Source organism: Euprymna scolopes, chromosome 5, assembly GCF_053919585.1.
Source record: "Euprymna scolopes isolate OS-2025 chromosome 5, ASM5391958v1, whole genome shotgun sequence".
Taxonomy (NCBI): Eukaryota; Metazoa; Mollusca; class Cephalopoda; order Sepiida; family Sepiolidae; genus Euprymna; species Euprymna scolopes.
In genome coordinates, this window is record NC_136486.1 from 67,631,872 (window position 1) to 67,640,592 (window position 8,721).

Sequence of the window (8,721 nt, forward strand, 5' to 3'; positions counted from 1 at the left end):
GCAGATACTGCAAGCAAAGACCATATGTGGGGACGACCCCCCATATAAGACCTTGGTCAATGTAGGGGCAACCATTCATACCAATTGTCAATATCCAGCTCCACTACTCCCCGGGGAGTTGTTCCCTATTTCCCCTTCACTCTTCACATTAAAACTCGGCCTTGTGCCTAATGTGCTAGGTGAGGGAGCAAATAAATAGCAACCCTTCATACCAATTGACACTATCCAGCTCCCCTACTGCCCGGGGAGTTGTTCCGCATTTCCCCTTCATTCCTCACATTAAAAATCGGCCTTGTGCCTAATTTTCTTGGTGGGGGAGGAAATAAATACCCTTGCCTTGGCCTTTTGGTCAAGATCAATGTGTAGTATCTATTCCGACAGATACTGCAAGCAAAGACCATATGTAGTTGCAACACCACATATAAGACCTTGGTCAATGTAGGAGAAACCCTCAATACCAATTGCCACTATCGTGGTTCCCTACTCCCCGTGGAGGTGGTCCCCATTACTCCTTCGCCCCTCATATTAAAAATCGGCCCTGTGCTTAATTTTCTCGGTGGGGGAGCAAATATATACCAACCCAACATATAAGACCTTAGGAAATGTAGGGGCAACCCTTCATACAATTGTCACTATCTAGATCCCCCAATCCCTGAAGAGTTGGTCCCCATTTCCCCTCCACTCCTCATATTAAACATCGACATTGTGCCTTATTTGCTCGATGGGGAGCAAATAGATACCCTTTTCTTTGCCTTTTAGCCAAAATCAAAGGGTAGTATCTGTCCCGGCAGATACTGCAAGCAAAGACAATATTTGGGGGCAAATCCACATATAAGACATCTGTCTATGTATGGGAACCCTTCATACCAATTGTCACTATCCATCTCCCCTACTCCCCGGGGAGTTTGTCTCCATTTCCCCGTCACTCCTCACATTAAAAATCGGCCTTGTGCTTAATTTGCTCGTTAGGGGAGCAAATAAATACGCTTTTCTTGACCCTTTGGCTAAGATCAGTGTAGTATCTGTTCCAGCAGATATTGCAAGCAAAGACCACATGTGGGGGCAACACCACATATAAGACCTTGGTCTATGTATGGCCACCCCTTCATACCTATTGTCACTATCCAGTTCCCTTACTCCCCGGGGAGTTGCTCCCTATTTCCCCTTAGCTCCTTGCATGAAAAATCGGCCTTGTGCCTTATTTGCACGGTGGGGCAGCAAATAAACACCAACCCCACATATAAGACCTTGGTCAATGTAGGGGCAACCCTCCATACCAATTGTCACTATCTAGCTCCCCTACTGCCCGCGGAGTTAGTCCCCATTTCCCCTTCATTCCTCACATTAAAAATCTGCTGTGTGCCTAATTTGCTCTGTGGGGAGCAAATAAGTAACCTTTCTTGGCCTTTTGGCCAAGATCAAAGTATAATATCTGTTCTTACTACATGCTGTACTTATTGTGATATAAAGTGGGGGATCACTTTTCTGTATTAGTTTAATGTAAAATTGCCATCCACTTTACAACCAGTCAGGCTCAAAACCATTCAAGTAATTCTCCAGATCATTTCTGTTGTTTTTGAAGGATTCCAGTTATGTTTTAAGCATTCAAGCCATTCTTAAGGTCATTCAATTCATCCTAAAGTTCATGAAAGCCATTCTAAGTCATTTACTTTTTATTTATTTAAGTCATTTCAGCCCATTTTTCGGTCATTTTAGTTTATCTTTAAGAATTTCATGTCAATCCTACATTCACACATTCATTCATTACACGAGAGCAAGCGACAAATGGCTATCGGCCTTGTTTAAATTTAAACTCGCGTTTCATCGTCTCAAGAAGGCTGGGGCCGAATTTGATCACATGCTTCAATATTAGTAAACAATAAACATGGGTGAAATAATTTTTCGCCCTGTTCGAGACTCTCGCCGACTATCACTTTATATCGCGTCTAATTCTCCAATGAACATACGATTTACTATTTCCGACACATATTCAATTCAAATCCTCCAAGATTTTTCAGCTAATTTATTTAGTTAGATTGATTTAAGTCTTAATATATTTTACAAGGTTAATTCAATTCGGGCATACCATCAAATTCCTAAAAATACAGAGGATATTGCTAAGACAATAACAACTACTTGCTTGTGGTATTCTGGATTTGTTGAGGAATTTGTGCGGAGATTGAATGTTGTATTTACCTACATTGATAATGTGTTAGTCGCAAGCGATACAGATGGAAAATCATGTAAGGCCCTCACTTATCCGTCTTAACAACTCAGTACACACAATGTACGCACAAATGCAGAAAAATGTGTTTTTGGACAGAATTTTTGAATTTTGGGGTCATTTGAGCGACTCGAATGGTGTTCGATTACTATTAACAAAAGTCCACCCAATTCAATGAATCTCACTTTAACTTCTTAGCATGATGATTTTTATTAGAAGATTTATACTTAAATGTCGTCAAAAGCAGGAAAGAAAGTAATGCCTAAATACAGTTACTAAAGATGCTTTATTTTCATTTGCGTAAGTAAAAAAAGGAATAAACTTGTATTACTTTCTTAGCACATCCTGTAACAGATGCTCATGTATATTTCACAGTAGATGCTTCTAAGTTGCCATTAGATAAGTTCTATAAACATAGTAGCCTGACCACTGATCTTCTACTCATGCCAGTTCAAACTAAATGAACATCGCCTCATCGCATTCGACCGAAAGCTACTTGCAATATACCCGTCTGTTCGACATTTGAAGCACCAGTTCCAAGGTCGAAATATTTAATTTTAACTGATCACAAGCCACTCATTTTTGCTTTGTCATATAAATCTGATAAACATTCCCTCGCATTTTCCGTGAGCTGGACTATATTTCTCAGTTTATCTGTGCCATTAGACATATTCTTGAAATTGAAAACTTGGCAGCCGATAAACTTTCCCGACTCTTGATTGGTACCCTCAAAACTTCTACATCTATTAACTTAAAAATCAACACAGAACTAGCCTGTCATGGAAAATTAAGATATAACGTCCGAAAAATTTTGATGTGGCAAATTCTCCTACCATCAATTCCTGATTTAGGGGAATACCATACTCTGCGACACTTCCATTGAGATATATATACAACCTGGTACCTGAACAACACAAACGCACAGTGTGGGAGACACTAAACCTACTATCATACCCGGGCATTGCTGGATCAGAAAAACTTGTTACACCACATTTTAGGGTATATGGGACGAACTATCACTGGTTGATCCCGTGCTTGCCTTCAGGGTAAACGCTCCAAAGTTCAGCGATACGTTCGAGCTCAACTTGAGTGTTTCTCCTTTCCTGTAGCGTGTTCCCGACATGTTAATAGATAACCCGGAAACGAAGCCTGAAAATTTTGGTTATTTTCACATATTATCACGTCTTCGCCGCTCTCCCGGTGCCCCCAACCCACATCGATAACCGATATGTTTGCGGTGACTATTGCAAATCGTTTGGTTTCTTTCCTAGATTGCTCGTTTCGGAGTACCTGAACGACTAACTACTGATCGTGGTCGGCAGTATGAAGCTTCTTTTTTTGCGAGTTGTCGTGAATCTTTGGTACAAAACACATCCACTCAATTATTTATTCAGTTTTCAATAAGATCCTGGAGCAGTTTCATAGGCAACTTCAAACCGCGTTGTGTGAATCACAGTTTTGGTCTGAAACACTACCTATTATTCTACTTGGCTGCCGATCAGCTGTTTAATCAGATTATAAGAATTGCTTTATTCCTGGTACGATATTCACACCTGACGATACACTCAGTGCAGGCACCTCGGTGTACGTCTTACAACTTCGATCATATTTTTCAAAGCTACATTCTTTGTCTCCTCCTTGACAAACAATCTCAGCGCATGTCCATCGAGATATGGATAGAGGAACCCATGTTTTCCTCCGAAATGAGGCGACTCGTATATCTCTTAGCCTTCTATACCTTGAACCATTCGAAGTGTTTGAACGAAAAAAAACCACCTTGAACTTGATATGAATGGTGGTACCGAAACAATGTCGGTGAACTGACTGAAGAAAGCTGATATTGAGTGCAACACTGACGTCTTTGAGGTATCTAGTTTTGACAACTTACACTCACATCAAAACAATTGACCCAATTATACAACACCAGAATAGGAAAGACGGTTCACTGGCCCAAGAGATATTTTTTAAAAATATACTACACTTAAATTGTCTATCTCCTTCAGCTAGATACCTATAATCTTTCGACCATTTGTAATATGCAAAATCGTTCTGGATGGGAAGCCATGTAGCAGTGCCATATTTGGGTTTCGGGACTTCAATCCCGCTGGAGCAAGCAACGAGACCCCCTTACTGCAAAAGAGAATGGCACACATCACTACGGACTCGTTCGTGACGAGGACTAGTAAACATAATCTCGAAAATCAAAACCCCAAGTACAAAGTCGACATTACACACTAAACTCAACAGCTCACAAAGACACGCAATTAACAACTACGCACTCCTTACATACGTATAGAGTCAGAGCAAACGTAAATTCCTTATGTTTTACATGAAATTTAATGGATATCCTAAGATGAAAAAGATTAGTTTACTTACTTTGCAATCGTATTGCTATGACTGTGAGCGCATTATATTCCATGGACGGCGTAGAAACCGTTCTATTAAGCCGAAACTTTGTGTTTATAGAAAGTGTTACGTGTAACATTTCGATTCACAAGCGGATCTTATCCGCATGTTTTCACATTTTAAAGATAGTGCGATCTTGACAGAAATCGGTTATAGCAAAACAGTTGAAGTTTTTCACACCCAACAAAGTTTACGAAAAAAAGTGTCTTAATAAGAACGCAAAGATCTCGACCGACTATGTCTCAAATAAAATGGTTTGAGGTGCTATATATAATTCGAAGCTGTTTAATAAACTGTGTTAATGTACTATAAGGTTCGCCTACAGCTTATGCCCAAGTGTAGTTTTAAGGCGCATTTTACACTTATACAGAGAGAGGATTGCGACGGGAGTAAGATAGATCGTGAAGCAGTGAGATAACGCAAATATAATTGGAAACATATTTGATGACATTTTCTAATTCAGTTGACTACTGATCAGACACGCGATGTCAAAGGAGGAAGCTTTTATGAGACGGGAACAAGTAATATGGATGATGAGGCAAGTGGTAGTATAAGCGTTAAAAAGAATAGTAGGTTGATTTTGATTGTGTTAAAATAAACTAGCCAGATTTAGCCCCATTGCACTACGTCTCGAAGTCAACGAACTTGAATTCAAAAGAGATTTTCCAGTGTAAAAGTTTCGTTTTTCGCCTTCAGTCTTGCCGTAGACGGTAGTGTAATCTGCGTATGTAACTGCAGATAAATTACAATATGATTTGGGAGATGATTTATGAAGAAAAGAAAAGTATTGGAGCCACAATTGATCTATTACTTGGAAAAAAACCTTGATAGTTCATCAGTAATTTCGAAATATTCTATGGCTGGAAATCTTATAACGAAATTATTCATACAAAACCTCATCAGATGTCTTTGATATGCCAAGAGATGTATTTGAAAGAAAATTCACGTCAGTTCACTGCAAAAATGTGAAATTACAGTCATACATCAGCTGTTGATCTCGTACAACAGAAACTGCATTATTTATAACTAAGAAATTTATTTTTCTGAGGGTTTTTACAATTTTTCCATTTAACGTGCATCTAAATAACTTACTCATAACTCACTGCTAATTACATATTTATATATTTATATGTATATATATATATGTGTGTGTATATATATGCGTATATGTATATATAATACATACCCATGTGTATACATGTATATGTGTGTGTATACGTGTACGTGTATGTGCGCGTGCATGTGTACATATATAGTAAAGAACTGTAAGAAAGTTACAAGGCAGTAACGTTTTCGCTTAAATACATACACATTGTTATATATACAGCCATATACACACGAACACACACACACTAACATACAAAGACAGACAGACGCACACAAACACACAGAGACGTGCAGATACACAGATCTCTCTCTCTCAATATATATATATATATATATATATATATATATATATATATATATATATATATATATATATATATATATATGTGTGTGTATATAGATAGATAGGTAGATAGACATATATATATATATATATATATATATATATATATATATATATATAAATAGATAAATATATAGACAGAAAGGTGGATAGATAGATAAAGATATAGATGCATATGATTATAAGAAATATTTAGCAACTCAGGGAAGCGGAAGGTTGATCGGTGTAAAGTATGAACAAAAGTTGGCAAGCGAGAGAATATGGTGTTTGTTGTTGTTTATATTTTATTTATCTATCTATATATCAATCTATTTATCAATATATATATATATATATATATATATATATATATATATATATATATATATATATATATACAGTGATGATCATATTTATTGGCACGGTAAAATAAAAAGTTAAATTTTGTCTAATAAATTCTAAAAAAGGGATTAAATTAAAGAAAATAACAAAGTATATTATGTATTTTTAACTGGCCTTTCCGATGCAGCAATCGGATTTTAGAAAAAATAAATAACAAAGGAACAACAAACATAATTGCAAAAAACCCTTGTTCAAAATTATTGGCACGATTTATTTAATAATCAATTGTATAGCCTTTGGCCTTGATTACCTTCCTCAGTCGCTTTTCATAGTTTACAACCAAGTTGTTGCGCTCTTCAGTAGTAATTTTAGCCCACTCTTCCTGACAATAATCCTCCAATTGAATAAGATTCTTAGGCTTCCTTTGCATTACCCTCAATTTTAATGTTCTCCATAAATGTTCAATTGGATTAAGGTCTGGGCTTTGTGATGGCCACTCCAAAACATTAATATGATTGTCCTCAACCCATTTCTTAGTCAGTTTAGCCGAATGCTTTGGGTCATTATCTTGCATGAACCACCAACGACGACCAAGTGAGAGCTCTTTAGCAGAGTCTTTCAGGTTTTCATCCAATATTTTAACATAATCTTCCTTTTTTATGCTACCTGTGACCTTAACAAGTCGCCCTGGTCCAGAGGAAGCAAAGGATCCCCAAAACATCAAACTGCCTCCACCGTGCTTCACTGTGGGTATGGTGTTCTTAGGCAGGAAAGCTTCGCCAGATTTTCTGTTAATATAAGACACTTTATTATGGCCAAATAACTCTATTTTCGTTTCGTCAGTCCATAGAACACGTTTCCAGAATGCAACATCTTTATCAATATGACGTTTTGCAAAGGCTAGCCTTGCTTTCAGGTGCATAGGCTTCAATAAGGGAGTCTTTCTCGGACGACATGCTTTTAAACCAGCTCTCTTCAAAACTCTACCAACTGTATGTCGAGATACATTCACTCCAGAGGTGCTCTGTTCATCAACAATCTCCCCAACACAGATCCTTGGGTTTTGTTTTACTTGTCGAACAATTTTCCGTTCATCTCTTGGGGAAAGAATTCTTTTACTCCCTCTACCCTCTAAACTCATAACGTGGCCTTGCGATTTGAACTTGTTTATTATGGCTCTAACAGTGGATTTGGGAAGGTTTAGCTTCTTTGAAATCTTATCATAGACCTCCCCATTGGTATGGCATGCTACAACAAGCTTCCTGACGTCTTCGCTGTGTTCCTTAGTTTTAACCATTGCGATTGAAAATTATAATTAAGTCACTTATAATAGTTTAAATAAATCGCTATCTAAAAATTATCTGAAAAAAAATATTCACTGAATTAGCGTTAAACAAGCATAATATGGCTATAAAAAAGTTCAGAAAGCACGTAAACCGGAAATTGATTGATATTATACTGATACTAAAAGAAAAACAAAGCCGTGCCAATAATTTTGAAAAAGGGTTTTTTGCAATCATGTTTGTTGTTCCTTTGTTATTTATTTTTTCTAAAATCCGATTGCTGCATCGGAAAGACCAGTTAAAAATACATAACATACTCTGTTATTTTCTTTAATTTAATCCCTTTTTTAGAATTTATTAGACAAAATTTAACTTTTATTTTACCGTGCCAATAAATATGATCATCACTGTATATGTATATATATATATATATATATATATATATATATATATATATATATATATATATACGCCATTTATTATCCCTGAGACACGCCAACGAGTGTGTGCGTGTATATATATATATATATATATATATATATATATATATATATATATATATATATGTATACCCCCACGCTTGTGTATCTCATGTGCATATATATATATATATATATATATATATATATATATATATATATATATATGTGTGTGTGTGTGTGTGTTTCCAAGCATTTTTTTATCTCTAATATTTGATTGAATATACTTACCTTGTTAATGGTATATTCTCTCGAACTCGTAGGGTTTAGTTGCTAGTTTATCTTTTTTATTAACTGCATATGGATTACTTTTTTTACCAAATGTTTAGTACGAGCTTAATAAGTTAGTTCCGTGACAAGTGTCATTTTAATTTAGTTTGTGTGTTCTAATAAATATTTTAAAAATGGTTATTTTGTTAATATTTTCCATGCATATGAACTGTTATTAATATATTTTTAATCACATATCTTATACTTTGAGTTAATTGTAACAGTCTTTACGATAAGCTTAACATTCTATATCAGATTTTCGCAGCATAGTTTTTATGCTTCGCAGTA

General features: G+C 36.1%; 1 non-coding gene across 1 annotated transcript; it reads left to right on the forward strand.

The window, feature by feature from the left end:
• The first annotated feature begins 1,392 nt into the window (after positions 1-1,392).
• On the forward strand, positions 1,393-1,593 carry LOC145277278 (U2 spliceosomal RNA). The gene has a single exon (XR_013868130.1). It is a non-coding gene; the product is annotated as a U2 spliceosomal RNA (small nuclear RNA).
• Positions 1,594-8,721: the final 7,128 nt, after the last annotated feature.